This window comes from Ovis aries, chromosome 1 (genome assembly GCF_016772045.2).
Source record: "Ovis aries strain OAR_USU_Benz2616 breed Rambouillet chromosome 1, ARS-UI_Ramb_v3.0, whole genome shotgun sequence".
In the NCBI taxonomy this organism is placed as follows: Eukaryota; Metazoa; Chordata; class Mammalia; order Artiodactyla; family Bovidae; genus Ovis; species Ovis aries.
In genome coordinates this window covers 172666449-172687369 of record NC_056054.1, presented here as the reverse complement: position 1 = coordinate 172687369, position 20921 = coordinate 172666449, and the positions used below count along the sequence as shown (strand labels likewise).

General features: G+C 36.3%; 1 long non-coding RNA gene across 1 annotated transcript in view; it reads left to right on the top strand.

Annotated features, from left to right (window-relative positions):
- Positions 1-209: 209 nt before the first annotated feature.
- The window catches only part of LOC132659955 (uncharacterized), a 165905-nt gene continuing 145193 nt past the window's right edge, over positions 210-20921 (top strand). The window contains exon 1 of the long non-coding RNA XR_009601048.1: positions 210-509. This is a non-coding gene — a long non-coding RNA (uncharacterized LOC132659955). The remainder of the gene's footprint in view (positions 510-20921) is intronic.

Sequence of the window (20921 nt, the reverse complement as noted above, 5' to 3'; positions counted from 1 at the left end):
CTAATATCAGCCAAGCACATTGAACTATGAACTCTTTGCCTCTTTCAATTTTTCTGTCGGCATCGTGGAGTTGACTATCGTGAGTGGGAACACTACTGAGCTGCTCTTCTAAAATGTCAAAGATATTATTGATTGGAACCCTTGCATTTTATGACAATAATAAGTTCCTTGACAGGACATCTGAGCTCTAGCTTATCTATTTACACTGTAGGGAAAAGGGAAATTATCTGTGTTGTGTGTGTATATTTTTAGCTTCCTAAGGCAAAATTCTAAAATCAGCAGCCATTTTCTTGGAACTGCTAATATGATAATCTCAAATTATACCACATGCACTGATAATACAGCAGTCACCATGATTCAGGGTATAAATCATCAGTAGGAAGCAATGTTAGTATTATGCTGAAGCCAGAGGAAAGAGGAGAAGGCTGCAGTGTGTGCCGGGCAGGTTTGAGGTTACGAGAACCCAGGTTCTTCTAAGTTTTAACCTAAAATGTTCTGAGCTTCCTCAGGTCAGCCTTTTATTGTCCAAGCGTTTCATAACAGGCAGTGGGCGGCAGGTGGTGGTTTCTCTTTTTGCATTAACTACCGGTACTGAGTTTGGGTGTTTTGGTCACACTGTGTGTATTCATGGCTATTGCTTTTTCTGGTGATTGTAGCAACTGTTCAGGTAATTGCAGTTATCATCTCTGTGTGATGCTTTCTATGATTAAAAAAATTAATATGTGAATGTAATCATAGACAGAACTGTCTTTATATTTTATTATCAATTTTCTACACATAGTTATGCAAATCTCGGACTTCATAAATACCAGTGCTAATGATTTGCTGTTTGGTAAGAAGTTTGTTTTTAGATGGACTAAAAGAACATACAGAATTTTGCATTTGTGGGAAATACAGTGTCAGTGAAATGAGAGGGTGATCTTTTCTGAGAGAGAGAAAAGTCACTTTTTATTTCTGTCTACTTGAGAACAATCTTATCCTCTCATTTCTTCCGCACGCCTTTCTTAGGTTGGAGATGCCATATGGATCACATGGTTTGAAGTGAGAAAGCAGTATAGAAAGGTTGCAGCTTTTTGTTATCCCAGTGGTATGAAACACCAATTTTCTGGGATAAACTATAAGTTCAAAGAAAATAGAATTTCCTAGCATGTCAATTTAAGACATTTTGTGAGTGTCCAGCAAAGAAGGCTGTGAATTGCTTCTGTCATTATGACTGGCATAAGCTCTTAAAACGGTTGACAACTTGCAATTCTTACTGACTTTCAAATAAATTATTGACTTTATTATGCACTAACTTTCCTGTTAATGTAACAATAAATGATAAAATATAAATTTCATTTCAAATAAAATCTCATTCCTAAAAATGAAACCTCTGCAGATCTATATTTATTGTCATTCAATGGCTATTTGATTTAGCATGGTGTTGCACTTGAATTCAGTTTCCAACAAGTTTTAAAACCTGAGGAGACTTCCTGAAATGTCCACATACTTGAACTGCATTGGGCCAACACTGTGTTGTTAATTAGTCCCCCTGGAAATATTGCATCTGACTTATGCTTTTACTCTGTAAAACCATTTTGAACCATGTTGTAAACTATGCCTTACCAAATTTTTTCTATGCCTTAGCTTGTTATATTCTGATATCCTGCAAACTGTTTGTGTTCTAACAAAGGTACTCTGATTTATCATACTTTTTGTTTGCATTCTAATAAAGGTACTCTGACTTATCATACTTTTCCAAACCAGGATCTCAGACAGTAGTATTCATTGTAGTGTATAATGCTGAGTTTCACCTTTTGATTAAGGCTTGGTCTACTAAAATGGGGTTTGGTTTAAATTCCAGTTAACCTTTCGCTTCCTCTGTGCTATTTAGGTGCAGAGTTTTATCGCACCTTGATAACAGAGTACGATTTTATCCTGTGATTTTTCCCTGAAACCCACTGTATTTATAAGCTAGTTTGACTCTCCTAATTCTAGTTATACTGCAGGGTTGACTAAACTAAAGTAAATGATTCTATTTATGAAAATTTTGAAACATTGCCTTATAATATTTTTGGAAATATAAATAAACTATTTTTTGATAAAAGTGAATATGAATCACATTTTTATAAAACTTGAACTCCATATGACTAACTTTGGTCTACACCACCTATTCTGAAATATGTAATAGTAAACTATATGCAAGTCACTTCAGCAAAGCCCTTGAGGCCCTTGAGGTATAGAGTTGAGTAGTATCTCCTGATTGTGAAGAACTCAGTAGCCAGCAGGAGAGACAAGCACAGGAAGAGTTAGCATGTTGTGTGATACACTCCCAAGGAGTAGTGTGCATGAAGTAGGGCACAGCCCCGAGAGTGGAGCATATGATGTGGGACCACAACGGAAGTCTTCCCAGGAGAGGCGGGACATTTGAATTCCGTTGAAGTAAGGATACATCAGGCAGATGAAAGGATGGGGATGCAGTATCCAGGGTGAGAGGTAGCATAAGCAAGGTCCAAATCAATAAAAGTGTATCATGGATTTGGAAAGTTTGAGTTATGTAAAATGACGGTTCTTGGTAGTGTGTATGGAGATGGGGAGATGGAATAAAAGGTGAGAATAGAAGGGGAAGGAAATTAGGATATAAAGGGTTTGATAGCTACCCTTTAATGTAGGATAGCCACCTCAAAATATAGGATATTTTGATGCAGGCTAAAATGTGAAAATATTTTACTTTAAATTGTTTTTAGAAGTATCAAATAATGTGCAGAAAGGCATTCTTTCTCCTCCTCTTACACTTGTGCTGTCAGCTATTCCCTAAACACCTAGAGAGGATAAAGTCCTGAGTTGTAAGCTGCTGTGAGAGACAGGATGAAAGTCCAGGTTCAGTACAGTTTAGGACTGATCATTTTTCACATTAGCTGGCTTCTTTAGACATCTTGCACTACAAAAATGGTTGAGGATGAATCAGCGTATTTGCTGTAAGTTTACCCTTTTTCTAATAAGGTTCAAAGGTAAACCCATACACTGTGACTTGAGGCCATGCCTTCCCAAAGATTGTTCCCTACTTAGTCCCACGACTGAGATTCCACTCTAGAGACTTCTTTGACTCCATGGCGAGGGGTTAAGAGAAAGTTCCAGATAGCCAACCCTCCCTACCTCTAAACTCAGATCGTCACCAGCATGATTGACCTTGAGTCCACCAGGACAAATCTTATGCCTTCTATCCCTGATTTGTTGGACATCTTAGCCCGTAGGATTGCAAAGAGTCGGACACAACTGAAGCGATTTAGCACACACACAGGCATGCAAGGGGGACTCTGTACTATGAGTCATCCTTTAGTTCCAGTGTTCTCCATAAGGCTTTGTAGACTAAGCTCCCTTTCCCCACCTATCTTCAGGATCATGTTTTTTTTTGAGCTAATGGAAACCTGTTCATTCACATGCTCATCCCCTGGCCCTTAACACACTACTTTCTCTTTAGGTCTTTCAGCTATTGATAGTTTTTCTCCCATAGTTATCATACTCTTGAACCTTAAGAGGAACATTATGTCATTGATTATATCACCCACTTTCTATTATTTTGCTGTCATCTTGATCTCTGTGTTGCTCTCCTTCCTTTTTCATAGATTTTAGCACCTGGTTACTTGATGTTTTGGCCAACATCATTCCTACCTTAATTCTTTTGAGCCCAGCTTCAATTTGATGATCCTTTCAACATTCTGTCCTCCAGTGTCTTATCCTTTATCCCATTTCAATTATCATATGGTGTTTCTCTATACCATATTATTATTGCTAATTACAGCCCTTCCAATATGTTAATTTCATTCATTCCACTCTTACCAGGCCTGAGTTCTGTGAGCAATCATTATAGATGCTTATTGCATACATGCTAAGTTCTTTTCTTTTTTGCCTGCTTCATTGAACTTACTTGGAAAGAACACAACTCTAGTTAAAAGAGCAGTTTGATTACTCTATGCTTGCCCTGTCCACTGACTGGAAAAACATACTTAAACATGCTGAATCAGTTCAGTTCAGTCGCTTGGTCATTTCTGGCTCTTTGTGACCCCATGGACTGCAGGACACCCGACTTCCCTGTCCATCACCAACTCCCAGAGCTTGCTCAAACTCACATCCATTGAGTTAGTGATGCCATGCAACAATTTCACCCTCTGTTGTCCCCTTCTCCTTCACCTTTGGTCTTACCCAGCAGCAGGGTATTTTTAAATGAGTCAATTCTTCGCAGCAGGTGGCCAAAGTATTGGAGTTTCAGCTTCAGCACCAGTCCTTCCAGTGAATATTCAGGACTGATTTCCTTTAGGATGGACTGGTTGGATCTTCTTGCAGTCCAAGGGACTCTCAAGAGTCTTCTCCAACACCACAGTTCAAAGGTATCAATTTTTCTGCACTTAACTTTCTTTATGGTCCAACTCTAACATCCATGATTACTGGAAAAACCATCCTACTTTAAATTCATGGCCATGAGCATCAAGTGGGTTTTTTGTTTTTTGTTTTTTTTTGTTTTTAAATGCTACCTGACAATCATACTAAATTTCTATAGACTAAACTACAGGCTCTCCTAAACTACTATTTCATATTCCCCCCTCTTTCTTCAAACCTCCCAAATCTTGTCCTTCACCTCCTGTCTCAGTTAATGACAATGTTTCCTAGTTCACTGAGAAAAATTGAAACACCTGAAAACTTGTAAGGACTCCCCCAGCTGCATCTACTCACCTGTCAACTCTTGTATTCATATTCTTATGCCTTTGTGCTTAAATCCAGGTTCCTATCTAACGCTATCTTTACAGATTTCATTCTTGCTCTCCTCTTGATTACTTTTCCACTTAGTTTCTTAAAGGTAGCACTTCAACTGCAGTCTATACTATTTTTAAAAGAACAGTTGTACTATGTTATAATCGATATTCAATAAATTGTTTATTGTAGATGTTTAAAATGTACAAATGCTAAATTATGGCATAAATATCTGGCCCCTGAAATCATTACCAAATTTAAGATAATAAACATATTGTTTACCCTTTAAAATTTTCTATGTCCCACTGAAATCTTCCCCTCACAATTCTCCATCTACCCACCTATATCCAGGCAACCATTGTTTTTATTTCCATTATTAAAGGGTATATTTTTTTTTCTATAGTTTTTATAACATTGTATGTATTTCTAGTTTGTCTGACATTTTAAACTCAACATTATTAGTGTGAGATTCATTTTTGTTACATATATCAATAATTCATTCCTTTATATTGCTAACTAGTATTCAGTTGTGTGGATATGCCAAAATATATTCATCTATTCTTCTTTGTAAATTTATACAAAAAAGAAAAAAATAAACTTGGTAGGGTTTTAACTGGGATTGCATTGAATCTAAGGATCAAGTTCCAAGGAAGTTGACATCTTAAAAATTCTGACTTTTATGACTCAAGAATAAGGTTCATCTCTTTATTTATTTGGGTTTTCTTTAATTTCTCTCACCAACATTTTATATATTCTCTGTGTTGGAGAATAGGTATTGGATTTTTTAATCCTTTATTCCTAGGTATTTCTTATATATTTATATATTTTATTACAAATGGCATTTTTTTTTTCAGTTACCAACTGTTCAGTGCTAGTATACAGAGATAAAATTGACTTTTGCATATTGACCTTGCTAAGCTTAGGTTTAATTTTTTTTTTTAACATTTCATTGGATTTCCCAAGAACACGACCATGTCATCTGTGAGTAATCACAGTTTTAGTTCTTTTAAAAAATATACATGAATTTTATTTAATTTTCTAGAAGATTTATGCTGGGTAGAACCTCCAGTATGGTGTCAAACAGAAGAGATGGGGGCAGACATCCTTGTCTTACTCCTGATCTTAGGAGAAAAGAAAGTTATCTTTCATTATTTAGTATATTGTTATATATGTGGTATATTGGTAGCTATAGATGTTTTGTAAATGCTCTTTATAAAGTTGAAAAAATTCCCTCTATTCCTAGTTTTGTGAGGATTTTTGTCAAGAATGGATATTTTGTCACATGCTTTCTTTGTGTCTATTGAATTGATCATATGGTTTTTCCATTTTGGTTTGTTGCTGTGATGAATTACATTGAATGATTAAATCAACATTGCAAATACTGTGATAAATCTCTTTTGGTTATGATATTACTCTTTTTATATATAGCTGAATTTAATTTGCTAAAATTGTGTTAAAAATTATCATTTCTATTTTTATAAGGGATGTCGATTTGTCATTTTCTTTTCTGGCAATGTCTGTCTGCTTTAGTTTCAATCTATGGCTGGCCTCCTAGAATGAATTGGGAAATATTGCCTGTCTTTTAACTTTAAGCAATATTTACATAAAAGTGGTATTATTTCTTTCTAAAATACTCAGAAAAATTCATCAATGAAGTCGTCTGGTCTGGTAGTATTCTTTGGGAAAATTTTTTTGACAACAAATTCAATTTCTTTAATAGATATGGGGATATTCAGAATATTTTTTTCTTAAGTGAGACTCAGTGGTTAGTTTTTTAAGGAATTTTCATTTACTACAAATTGGTGAGTTTATTGGCATAAAATTTTTCATGACATTACTGTGTTATGCTTGTAAAATAAAACTTGTAGTTTACTTCATTTATTCCTGATATTGGTAATTTGCTTCTTCTCTCTTTTCCTTGGTCAGAATAGCTATAGATCGATTAATCTTATTGCCTTGAATAATTAGCTATTGTTTCATTGATATTCTCTATTGTTTTTCTGTTTTCTACTTAATTGATTTATGCTCTGGTTTTTATTACATCCTTTGTTTTGTTTCCTTTAGGTTCATTTTGCTCCTATTTCCTAGATTCTTAGTTAGAAGTTGAAGTCACTGGTTTGAGATCTTTCTTCTTTTCTAATTTGGGCATTTAGGGCTGTATTTTTCTAAATACTGCTTTGGTGGCATCTCAAAAAATTTTAATATATTGGGTTTTCACTGATTTTAGAATACCTTCCAGTTTCCCTTTTGCTTTCTTCTCTTCCTTTGGGTCATTCAGAACTATGGCTGCCCTGGTGGCTCAGAATCTGCCTTCCTCCTTTGATCTCTGTTCTTTCCCTTTTCTCCTTCTCAAGACAGCAAGTTAGAACATGCCATTCTGCTCAAAACTCTGTAATCAATTCCTGTTTCATTCAGAATAAAGTCTAACATCTTTCTAATATCAACCAATGTCTCAAATAATCTGTCCCTCATACTCTTTGTCTTCATCTTGCGCTATTCTTTAATTTGCTTCTCTTATTCCAGCTATTCTGATCTCCTTTTTATTTCTTGAACATGGTGAGTCCTCCCTTTAGAATCTTTAAACTGGCAGTTCCTTTAAACTGGCATCACCCTTTCTCTGATACCCCCTCAGCTCTTTTAAGTCTTTGCCCGTATCTTATATTCTCAGTGAAGTCCATCCTATAACAACATTAAAAATTTCAAACTTCCCCACTTCCCAAACCCAGCATACTTCTTTCACCTCTTCAACTTTTTAGTTATGCTGATATTGTAATATATTAATTTCTTTTTTTATTAGTTTATTATCTCTCTCACCTCTCTTACTCTACAAGGCAAAGATCTTTGTCTGTTTTCCTCACTGATATATTCTAAGCATCTAAATGAGTACTTATTCATAACATTCTCCTAAGAATGATTAGTTGAACTAAATAAGTACAACTATTTTTATATTTCGATGTGCCCATTTTGTTATGAGAATGTTAGAATAATTATGTTAAAAGAGTTAACTCAAAATCCACTTACTGCCGCAACTGCTAATAGGCTAAGTTTCCCTGGTGGTGCAGGGGTAAAGAATCCACCTGCCAATGCAGGAGACACAGGTTTGATCCCCGGGTCAGGAAGATTCCCCTGGAGAAGGAAATGGCAACCCAGTCTAGTATTCTTCAAAACCATATATCTGCTTCTGAGTCCTTCAAGGAAAATCAGTTTTTTCTTCTCCAAGTTTCTAAAGTACTTAACATGCTATATCTAATTGTTTGATTATGCATCTGTTGGCACAACTATACTTTGATATCTGCTTTTTTTCATTTATTTTTTGTGAACCCAGTAACAAGCATTTTATTTGGTGCAATATAGTAAAGTTGTCAATAAACTATTTTGAGATGATTGAATAAGATGATGAGAATATAAATGGCAAAGGTAATGAGGGTGGAGGAGTGTGTGTGTGTGTGTGTGTGTGTGTGTGTGTGTGTGGCACAGAGAGGTAATCAGTATAAATGAGTCATAAAGGAGGCAGAGAAATCAAAGGTATCATTTAGATTTTAGCCTTGTCTTTTGGATAAATATTTGATTCACCAAGAACACTAGGTGCTATGGCAGGGGAAAAAATACTATATGTATTCTTCTTTTGGGAGACATTTGGAATAATTATCCCTGAAATGTATTATGTGCTTTTTAACTTATAAAGGAAAGTATGATATGTCCAAGTCTGATGCAACTAACTGTTGAAAAAAGTGCTTTTTCCATTACTGGGTTACATTCCTTTAATTTAACACAACTGTGTACATTCATTGACAATGTAGCCACATTTACAGTCATTAATATTATTTTAAAAATGTCTGTCTACAATAATTGGTAAGCTTTTGCATAAAAGAATTCTAAAGCAGCAATGTGATAGCTTGGGTGCTAACACATACCTGAATGTGTCACGTATGGTTCCAAAGATGATGACTGAGAATAATTGATCTGGAGGAAATCTAGAAGCCAGTTCAATTAGGTGATGCTAGCCTGGGACATCGAGAATACAATTCAGAGTAAAACTGTAGAATTAAATAAGAGCAGGCATTCTCTTCAGTGGTAGTCTGGTTCTTCGTAGGATGAATAATAAAGGGTAGACCTCAGACACAAATAAAGTTTCTACCTTGAGTTGAATCAGTCAAACTCCAAATCCAGTGAAATTCTAGAACATGCTTAAATGTAAAATAAGGGACAGGTATAGTCACATTTATTCATTTTTGTTGTTGTTCAGTTGCTATGTCATGTCCAGCTCTTTGCAACCCAATGAACTGCAGCACCCCAGGGTTCCCTGTCCTTCACTAACAGGAGTTTGTTCAAACTCATGTCCATTGAGCCTGTGATCCCATCCAACTGTCTCATCTTCTGTCACCCTCTTCTCCTCCTGCCCTCAGTTGTTCCCAGGATCAGGTTCTTTTTCAGTGAGTCAGCTCTTCACATAAGGTGACCAAAGTATTGGGAACTTCAGCTTCAGCATCAGTCCTTCCAATGAATGTTCAGAGTTGATTTCATTTAGGATTGACTGGTTTGATCTCCTTGCTGTCCAAGGTACTCTCAAGAGTCTTATCCAGCACCACAATTTGAAAACATCAATTCTTTGGTGCTCAGCCTTCTTTATGGTCCACTGCTCACATCCAGACATGACTACTGAAAAACCATTGCTTTGACTATATGGATCTTAGTTGTATTCATTTTATTGTTGTCATTCTGTGTCTTGAACGTGTCAATGAGTGAAGTATTTGAATTGAAGCAGGTTCTCATAAATCTCTATTGGTTTAAACATATGGCACATATAAATTAATATCAGACCAGTCTTAGGAATTATAGGTGGAATGTGTTCTGGTTTCTATAGCAAGGAATATGTGACTTGGAATGAGGTCTTAGGAGATATTTTCCACAATTGTATTATGTGTAAATGGGGATAGCCATCTTCTTATACTACTGTTATGAAGTTAAAAGATAATAAAAAAGAAATCTCTCTGAAGAAAAAAAGAATACTTTTTTCATATATGTAGGAATGGGAACACTTCTGTTCTCTGTGTACCAGAAAGCTTCAATTTCTGCTTAGCCCTTCCTGTATCCACAGGCTTGAGATAAAACTATCCAGTGAGTCAAATTTACAAGTGAGCAGGTCCTTGTGTTAAGAATCATGTAGTTATGTTCTGTATAGCTGGGCAAAGTGGTGGGTTCAAGTCATTTTTGCTATTTCTTGTCTTTTACTTTATTTTATTTTTACCACCTCTGGGAATATAAAGGAGGGGATAACTGAGCCAGGGCTCATGCTGAAAGCCCAGCCAACTCTTCTGAGTCTATTTCTCCACAAGTTTGTAGATTCCAGTTAGTTGAATTAAGAACTGTGTGGTTGTTGGAGAAGTATTCAGAGACATTTATTTTTCCTCATATGAACATTACTTCATACGAAGAACATACTGACAAATATGTACAAAATGCAGGCATGGTTTCAGTTCTCTCTAGACATAATGTGGAAGAAAGCAAAGGCTTTCCTAACCAAAGAGCAGAGGATACTGTTGGTCATCTTTCTAGGCAGTGTGTCATACAGGCTGGTAGCAGAGAATAGGGGCATAGTCTCAGTGGCCTCAGAGTTCTTCCTTAGGAAGCTGGAGGAGACAGGCAGCACAGTTGTCATTGGTCTTAATAGGACAACATGTCTATCCTGTTGCCTTAGGCAACCCTGAAGCTAGTGGTACTTGCTTGCAGTAGGAGGATCAATTCCCAAATCGTTACCTTCTACCTAGAAACAGATTTAGTTTTATAGCGTGGACATTAAGGACAAGCTGTTAGATCAGTTCCAACAAGGGAATTCTGAATTGAATTATTGAGCCCTTATCTTGTTACAGGAGGCACTGTGGGGAAATGTTTGAATCCAGAAGTTCTGGATTCAAATCCTGGGTTCAGATCTGAGATTTGCTACCTATTAGCTGTTTGAGTCAGTTAATCTTTGACTCTTTTGAACTCACTTTTCTCTTATGAAAAATGGAGATAAGAATAGAACCTTTCTGGGAATTCCCTGGTGGTCTAGTGGTTAGGGCTCCATGCTTCCACTGCAGAGGGCACTGGTTTGATCCCTGGTCTGGGAACTAAGATCCTGCAGGCTTCATGGCATGGCCAAATGCTTAGAATGGGTCCTGACACATACTACGTGATTAAAATTTTTAGTTGTTATCATCATTTCTAATTCATTAAAACAATTATGCTTTCATTCTTGTTTGTTACTCCTTGTATGTATAACTCCCTTGGGGATGCCTTGCAAAGAATAGGTAATTGACAGGATTTTGGGGTCTCTGGAAGCAATATCTAACTGGAAGTAACTTCTAACTGTTCCTAAAAAACAAGTTATTTCTATTAGTTAGCCAAATAAAGGCTAAATTTCTAAAGTTTATAATATAATGCTTGGCAAATGGTAAGTGTACAATAAACATCTGGGATAAATGAATGAATCCTAGAACCCTGTTTATGGGGAGGGATTCTTGACACAGAGAAGTGAGAGATTAGTTGAAGACCACACAGTTAGGCACAGTTAGGCATCTTGGCAGTTGGCCAAGATAAGAAGCTACCTGTTCTGATGAACCTCAGTCCATTACTTTTATTTTTAACTTCATTTTTATTTATTGTTATTCCAAAGCAGATATACTCTTACGAGATATTTAAAAAAATACAATTATCTGTCCTCAAAATCCTGATTATTCAGGAGACTAGAAATCTCTTATCACCTAATTTTATTTTGGTTAGAGAAAAAAATATATCAACAATAAATTTTATAAGTTTTCTCAATTTATTTTCAGGCAAACACAAGACATTAATGTATTATTTTGATTTATTTCCTAATTTTAAAAGTTGATTCTTTGCAAAATATTCTTCCATGAATCTTTGTCCATTACTATTAAAATTGTGTCCATCGCTTCTTGAGTTGTTTTTGTATGGTCTTATTGTAAAGTAATTAGCCTCCAATTAAATAAATTTATATTAAAAAAGACTCGACACAGCTAAAATAAATAAATATTTAAAAATAAAGAAAAAAAATCATACAACTTTTCTCAAGAGTGCAGGAGAAAAATCAGCCATCAGTTGGTGCTTTTGAGCTGTGGTGTTGGAGAAGATTCTTGAGAGTCCCTTGGATTGCAAGGAGATCCAACCAGTCCTTCTTAAAGGAAATCAGTCCTGAATATTCATTGGAAGGATTGATGCTGAAGCTGAAACCCCAATACTTTGGCCATGTGATGTGAGGAACCAACTCATTGGAAAAGACTCTGATGCTGGGAAAGATTGAAGGTGGGAGGAAAAGGGGACAACAGAGGATGAGATGGTTAGATGGTATTACCGACGTGATGGACATGAGTTTGACTAGGCTCCAGGAGTTGGTTATGGACAGAGAGGCCTGGCATGCTGCAGTTCATGCGGTCACAAAGAGTTGGACACAACTGAGTGACTGAACTAAACTGATCTACCTGCAAATCTAATGGATCAGAAGAATTAAAGACAGCCTTGAAATACACTGCTGTGAGTAGTTTAATTCTACATCGGATGTCAGAAATCAGAAGTGAGAAGTTATTCAGCAATTCTGAATATAGTATCCATTTAAAAAACAAAGATAGTTCCTGGAATATGGAAGCTATACACATGTGTGCCAGTTCTTTCTGATTTAATCTTGGTGTCTTGGATGTATGATGGGTTGTAAGAAATCATGGGAAAGTCTGGCCAAAGCACAGAGGGAGATCATTCTGACTCAGCACTCACTGCCTCAATCCTTCAGCAGGATTTTCTCAGAAAGACGTTGCTGAAAATTGACCTAAGTTTAAGAGAAAAAAAACATTAAAATATATTAAAAAATGCACTAGGATTACTTATAATCAAATATGTGTTGGTTATAAGAGAATAGTTTGTAAATTCAAGGAAATTTTAGAATTTAGCCTAATTCTTAATTTAAAAAATACATATTTTTTTCAGGTTCAATTCCACCCCCCCCACACACATATTTTCCAAATTAATAGAATTCAAACTACCAGTAAAAATACTTTGCCTTTCTCTTTTAAAATGTTGCAATAAAACCAGTTGAATTGAAAATCTGGGGCTTCCCTGGTGGCTCAGTGGTAAGGAATCTACTTGCCAATGCAGAGGACACGGCTTCAATCCCAGATCTGTCATGGGGCAACTGGACCTGTGTGCCACACTACTAAGCCTGTTCTCTGGAGCCCGGGAGCCACAGCTGCTGGGCTCACGTGCTGCAACTCCTGAAAGCCATGCACCCTAGAACCTGTGGTTCACAATGAGAGAAGCCACCACAGTAAGAAGCTTATGCACCACAGCAAGAGAGTAGCCCTAGCTTGCCGCAACTAGAGAAAGCCCATATAAAGCAGCAAAGACCCAGCATAGCAAAAGTAAAAAAAAAGAAAGAAAATCTGAAATGTGAATTGTTTTCACACAAAAATAGAAATTTTAGCAAAGTTTCAGAAATCTCTTCCTTGTAATCTTTGAGAACATCAATGTATTAAATTATATTTTAATAGTATTTAATTGTGAAATAGAACACCTATTACTATGTTTAAGATGATAACACAAACCTCTGAGAGTAATGACATTGTTTGTTTATTCACTCAACTAATACGTTGTGTCTGACATTGCCAGATTAGTGTATGGAGTAGAAAAACAGGTAGATTTCAAATTTGGCCCTCTGTCAATATAGTCAGTTAAACAAGGGAATAAATAAATAAATCTTATTCAGTATGATTAACATAATAGTGAAGCCAAGTTCAAGGCACTGTGGAGGCATAAAGATTCCGAGGAGGAAATGTTTCTTGAACCACAGAACTTAGACTACTGCTCTGTATAGAAATGCTTGCTGAGTTGGTTATACTGTAGTTTCTTCTGGGGTGACTATCTTCATTTAATACTCTGAAGCTAATAGTGTATCTTTAAATATTTGCATTCAAATATTTAATGATTTGAGTATCCGCATGAGGCAGATCTAAAACCATCTTTTAAAAGTACTCAGAAAGTGACTTTAGGAGAGGGAGAATGAGTTTGGGAAGGCCTGAATTGTGATCTGTGGTTCTTCACCTGGAGTCCACCTAGCACAGGTGGTAAAGGGCAGGGTGAGAAGCTTGGCATTTGGAGCCAGTCTCCTTGGGATCAAGAGTCAGCTCTGTTAATTACTGACTTTGTTCCCCTAGACAAATTAATCCATAAAACTTACTTCGTTTTCTTCATTTGAACAAATGTGGGTGAAAATAACATCTATCTTTATAGGGTTGTGTTAAAAAATTAAATGAGTTTATTCTTATAATTTAGAGCAGTTTAGAGCAGTTCCTGACACATAAGGGTTCAATAAGTGGTAACAGTTATTAATACTATTATTACTATATAACAATTATAATTGCTGTATGATTATTACATATGATAAAAAATAAGTATTAAGTTTTTAACCCAACATTCTTCATGAACATATATTTAAAAACAAACAAAAAAACAACTAAATGCTATATAACCTGCCTACATGTCTTTACCATCTAGACCATTTGTGAAGATTTGGTTAGAATGGAGGTCACTTGAAGTGGTGGATCTCATTGGCATGCCTATGTCGTAGAAGAAGATCGGGCTGTATTATTAAAATATATTTTTCATGACAGTAAACAATGGATAAAGATTTCAGAGGGCTTCCCTGATAGCTCAGTTGGTAAAGAATCAGCCTGCAATGCAGGAGCTTTTCCAGGAGTTGAATTCCTGGGTTGGGAAGATCCTCTGGAGAAGGGATAGGCTACCCTATCCCTATCCAGTATTCTTGGGCTTCCCCTGTGGCTCAGCTGGTAAAGAATCCGCCTGCAATGCAGGAGACCTGGGTTCCATCCCTGTGTTGGGAAGATCCCCTGGAGATGGGAAAGACTATCCACTCCAGTGGATATGATCTGGACATGACTAAGCAACTTTCACTTTCAAAGATTTCAGAAGTAACAGGCAAGCTGCTGCTGCTGCTAAGTCGCTTCAGTCGTGTCGGACTCTGTGCGACCCCATAGATGGCAGCCCACCAGGCTCCCCCATCCTTCGGATTCTCCAGGCAAGAACACGGGAGTGGGTTGCCATTTCCTTCTCCAATGCACAAAAGTTGAGCTTAAATACGTAGGTCACTGAACATATATCTGATGATTCTCTTGATTGGCGTGAACTGTGAAAGGGTCTGCTCCTTTGAAGTGAACTTGGACTAGGATTTTAATTAAAAAATCCAATTGCTACTGACCCTCCTGAATCAGTCTCCAACAAGCTTCCTTCTGCCTGGTGTGTTGTTTGAGCTGAAAGAAGGAGACCAAGTTCAGTTTAGAGGGAAAGGAAGGCCTTACTCTTTGATCAGAGAATGAAAAGATGCTTGAGAGCTCCTGCTCTAGAGCAGTGGTCTGCAACCTTTTTGGCACCACGGACTGGTTTTGTGAAAGATAATTTTTTCACAGACCAGGGAGTGGGGATGGTTTTGGGATAATTCAAGCGCATTATATTTATTGTGCACTTATTTTTATTACTATTACATCAGCTTCACCTCAGATTATCAGGCGTGATTAGATCCCGGACGTTGGAGAACCCTGCTCTAGAGCAGTTTTTCCAAGTGGCACTAGGGGTAAAGAACCGGTCTGCCAATGCAGGAGACAGAGATGCTGGTTCCATCCCTGGGTTGAAATGGCAACCCACTCCAGTATTCTTACCTGGAGAATCCCATGGACAGAGGAACCTGGCAGGTTACAGTCCATAGGGTTGCAAAGAACCAGACAGGAATGAAGCGACTTAGCACGCATGCTCAATAGCCCACTCTCCCTCTCCCACAAAGGAGGCCTTGGGCGGGGCTGCTTCCCAGGGATCTCAGCTTGGAGAGAGCAGAATTCTCCCGTCAGCGGCACCTGTGCCGCTCATGCTCCAGACGGCAGTACAGGTGCAGCCTCTCTGCGAAGGGCCCGCGGCTGTCTAAAGTTGAGGTGCTCTGGTGTCTGGGTTTCCTCAAGGAGTTCCTGTCTGAAGCGTTGAGCTAGAGGCCTCTGCTCGCGGCACCTTTGAACAAGTGAAGCTAGACTAAGCACAGAGGAAAAGGTTAGACTTTCTTTTATTACTCAGATTCTGTTTTTATTTCGTGGGAATTTTTAATGGGCTCTGCTGATGACGATATGGGATAGATTTGTTATGACCTGGATGAAGAGAAGGGAGTAAGATAACTACAAACTGAATCTTTATGGGACAGATATCAGTAATCTACGCATAGTGAATTTCATCTGGCTATGTCTGTGAGGAAAAAATGAGGGTGGGGTTGGTGCTGAAGGTTGGACAAATCATGTGAGGTGACCCAAATGAGGACAATATTAATGTGTTTTAGTGTTCTACCGAGATTAATTCGATCAGTTACTAGCAGTGAATTTTACCTGATTTCCCTGATATTTAGCTTCCCCATATGTAAAATGGGTGCAGTATTTCCACTTTTAAGATTGTTATGAGGACTAAATGTACCAAAGCATGCAGCAGAGGACAAGATGAATTCCTGTTAAGCATCAGATCTTTTCCTCAGTCTGGGAATTTCAGATAACTTGCTACTGCCATTTGAGAGGAAAGCTGCTCTAGGAAAGTAGGAACTGATTACTACCGGAAGGTGCTCCTTCCTTCTAACCTTTCACCGTGCTTTCTATAATTCCATATCTGGTAGGCTAGATTTCCCTTCTTTCTAGACAATTTTTTTTCTTGCTAATCCATCATTCTAGAAAATATTAGGGAGGGAAGGAAGTGTGCAGTTCTAGCATCCCCAAATCAGCTTAACGTATATTTCTTTTTAATGTATTTTAAAGTATAAATATTAAATCATTGAATGTGACTTTCAATGGGGAGGAGGAGAAAAAGAACCAAATAGAAGCACACGGAGAGGGAGAGAAGAATTTGGTAGTCTCTGAACTGCAGCCTCTGCTGATGCAGACAAATGGTGGCTGCCAACGTGCTGTGTTTTGCAGAGCCCTGGAGCACTGCCAGCCATTATGCACCTTAATATTTAATATGCATTTGTACAGAAATACCACATAAGTATGAGAGATGTTAATTGCTCGTAACATTTTAATATTTTTTAAATTTAACAGGCTGTTAGTCATAAAATAAAGAATGCGGTTTTGCTAAGTTGAGATTTTAGTGTTCAGCTCTTAAATTTTTCTGAGAGAGGTTTTCTGTGAAAAGTTAGTAATAAATACTTTGTACTTGCATCATGCCGCACTCTAAGGAGATCAAAGTCCTGATCAGAAATTTACTGAGACCCGGGAAGGATTCCAGGCTCTTCTGTACTCTGCTCAGCTCTCCTGGAAATGCTGCTCCTAGCAGCAGGTCTGACCTGTGGGGAAGTGTCTTTTTTATGTACCATAAGCTTCTGGAATTCTTCTCAGTTACTTAGCTCTTGTGGCAACCATCTCAAATCCTGAGATTCACTGCCTAACTAGTTACAGCACAATCATTGAATAATTGTTTTTTTTTTTCATGTTTTTGTTACAGTTTTATTGAAAAATCTGTTTTAGTTTAGAGAGAGTTATGCAAAAGTATCTGTACAAAAGTATTAAATAATTTCTAGTACTAAATAAACTCTTAGGATTCCAGTGGAGAAGTGATACCTGAAGATAAACAACAAAAAAATGTATTCTAATACAAAAGTCTTATGTAATCAGACTTTTCTGATCATTCACAGTATATATAGTCCATGTTCTGTAGTTCTGTGTTCTTTTAATGAAATGTGTTATCTTTGCTTTTAGTATGTTTCTTCTTTTCACTTCTTTTACCATCTATTTAAAAGTAACTTCCTCTGAGAAGTTTTTCCATACCATAGGCTGACTGTAGGCTCAATTTGTTATTTATTCCAGTCTAAATGTTTCTTCGAGCCTAGTGGCCCTTATCCATGGCACTGTAATTATTTTTATATATGTTTATCTCTCTCACAGTGCTATGAACCCTTTGAAGAGAGATCATTTATCTTACAGTTTTCTACGTGTTTGTCTGACATAGAGCTGGACACTTATAAAATGTTCAGAAAGGTTTTCAGAATGCATGGCTTCTGTATATGACCAAAAGATTATTTAAAATTTTAAACTCCAAAGATGTTCCATTTCAAATAGGCTCCTCTGTGCTTGCAGCAGATTAGCTCACTTCAGGTAGCTTTTTATTGTTAGTGCTTTAAAAACAATTAAATTGTTTCCTTTATTAACTTTAAATGAACATTAGAAAAAGAATTAGGAAAAGAGAAATAACCTGTAGCCTTAAATAAAAGTTAGACAAAAAATAATTGTGGAATTAACTTTCTAAAATGAATTTGCTTTGTTAAGTGAAAAATTGTGTGTTTTTAAACAGAAAAGAAATGCTTGCTTATGAAAGGCAACAAGGTGGCTCAATTTCTGGAAATTTCTGCAGATATGTTAAATGTAATTCTTTGCAGTTTCATCCCTAAGGTGATTTAGTCACTTGTTTGCTCTTGTGTGTTAAATTCAACTCTTCATTTTTTATCTCATTTTGTCTGCTTGAATTTCAGAGCACACACTCTAATCTTCAACAGAATGTGGGTATAACTTTCTCATTCTCCCTTACTCTGTAGAACCTTGAGGCAGTTTTTCAACAAAATTGTCCAGTGAATTGCTGTAGACCACAGAGCAAGTAAATTGTAATGAAGGGAAGGAAGTTCAGGTGTCTTACTTCCCTGGATCCCCATTCTAGTCTATAAAGATGAAAATGTTCTAAGACCATATATTTCATAATGATCTATAAAAGATCGTAGAAATTCTAAGGTAGTGTGAACCTCCATAAGGAAAACAAAGATCTGTATAAATGATAGAACCTTAATACAACAACTTTGTATTGAAGAGCTTTAAAAATGTTCACCTTCACTAATTCCATTCCTGAGACCCTTTTTTTAGAGTATTTATATATATGCTTTTTTTTGTACAGTATTTTACAATTTTATTTTATTTTTTTGAAGAAATAATAATAAGTACAAAGATTTACACTGAAGGATCTCACATCATTATCTCAGTAAAAAATCAAAACTAATAAATGTTCAACAATGTAGACTGGGTAGATAAATCATAGTATGTCTTTATAGTGAATTATAAAACAAAAATTCAAGTGTTGGTAGATTTTTATAAAGACATTGGAGAATGCCCACAACATAATAGTACATGAAAAAAGTGAAGAATAAACCGATTTCTAAAGCATAATCTATTTAAGCAAAAATTGTATACACACATAAACATATATATATTAGAATAAAAAGTAAAAATAAGAAAGAAATAACAACTGTATTTTTTCAATATCCTATAATGAGTGTATATTGCTTCAAAATTTTTTCAAAAAAGAATTTTGAAAGATACCATGTTAAAGGTTAACAGTTTTTTATTGCAGAAAGTTACTTTCCAGAGTAGCTTCAGAGTGTTGTTATAAATGATATCTTGCTTCATGGTGTCCTGGAAAATGCAAATAGATCTCATTTGATGGTCACAGGCTGTGCATCAGAGTAACCTTGGTAGAAAGAAGCTCTTTTTAAAGAATATTCATTCCTGCCAGAGACTCATCTTATAAGTATATCCAGGACTGTGGATATAGATTCCAGTATTAATATATTTTGTAAAACTTTCTCCAATTAATTCAGATACATGTTGTTGATTATATTTGCTACTTTGGTTATAAATAAAAATACTAAATCTTGAATCAAGCTGATTAAAGAAGAGGTAAGCATGGTGAGAAGGAAGCATTTAGCTTCCGGTGGAAAGGATAAGTGAGGTACTCACAGTTCTTTGGAGAGGGAGATAATCACTGAAAAACTTGCAGTTATGATAAATATAGAATAATAGCGATTTACTACTTTCTTTTTAAAAATTTTTTTGAAGGACAATTGCTTTACAGAACTTTGTTGTTTGCTGTCAAACCTCATGAGGGTGGGCAGAAGAGGAATGAATAGATGTGCATGTGTGTGTGTATCTTCTTTTGTGAAAAATCTTTTCAAGTTAATTGCCTCTTTATTTTCCATTTGGTTTGTGTTTTTCTTATTGATTTTTAGGAGTGCTTTATATATTCTCCATATGAGTTCCTTATTAGCTGTGTTACAAATATTTCTTCACCTTTGTATTGCCTATATATTTTAAAATAAACATATGTCAAGAATTATTATTCAACATATGAATGAAGTAACCAGTGAGAATTTTTAAGTGGTTCATATGAGAATTTGAGTTATAAAGATTTATAATCTCTACTAAAGAAAATCGACTTATATTGTTATGAATAGGGATTATTTTATTGCTAGGAATCCTTTGCATGGCTATCAGTTTTTTGCAGCTTAATCACTACCACTATAAAGTTATAAAATTGCCTAGTCAATAGAAAGTTAATAAAAGGTGCATGCTCCTGTAGAATCAGATAATTGGAGGGATGCCTAGCACTCCGCTGAAAGGATACTAGGTACACCCTTTTATCTCCAAGTCTTGGGATCTTTTTTTTCTCCTGACAGTATTCCTCCCTCTAATCACATGTGACTGTAGATAATCTCTAAAGCTTATTCTTGATCACAAAAATGTCTAGTCTCATTAGATCTGGTTTAATTCCTTATTAAGATGCATCAATAAAAGTGAAAGTTGCTCAGTCATGTCCAACTCTTTGCTACCCTATGGAATTCTTCCTTCTCAAGGGGATCTTCCCAACCCAGGGATCAAACCTGGGTCTCCTGCACTGCAGGTGGATTCTTTACCAGCTGAGCCACAAGGGAAGCCCAGAATTCTGAGGCCAGGATACTGGAGTGGGTGACCTTTCCCTTCTCCAGGGGCTCTTCCCACCCCAGGAATCTAACTGGGGTTTCCTGCACTGCAGACTGATTCTTTACCAACTGAGCTATCACTGTTAATCAACTATATATGTTTTATTGCATTTTCTTTGTAAATCTTGAGCCATATAGTATAGACCAACTAAGTCTAAAGGATTGACTTTAGCCTAAAATATTGATAAGGATTTTTGGATTGGGATTTTTACATCCTTTTTTATTTGCTTTTACTTCACTTATTATGGTAATCTTTGGGTCCATTCATATTGCTGAAAATGGCATTATCTCATTCTTTTTCATGGTTGAGTAATATTACATCATATATATATATTCTACATGTTTTTTTTTTATCCATGCATCTGTTGATGGA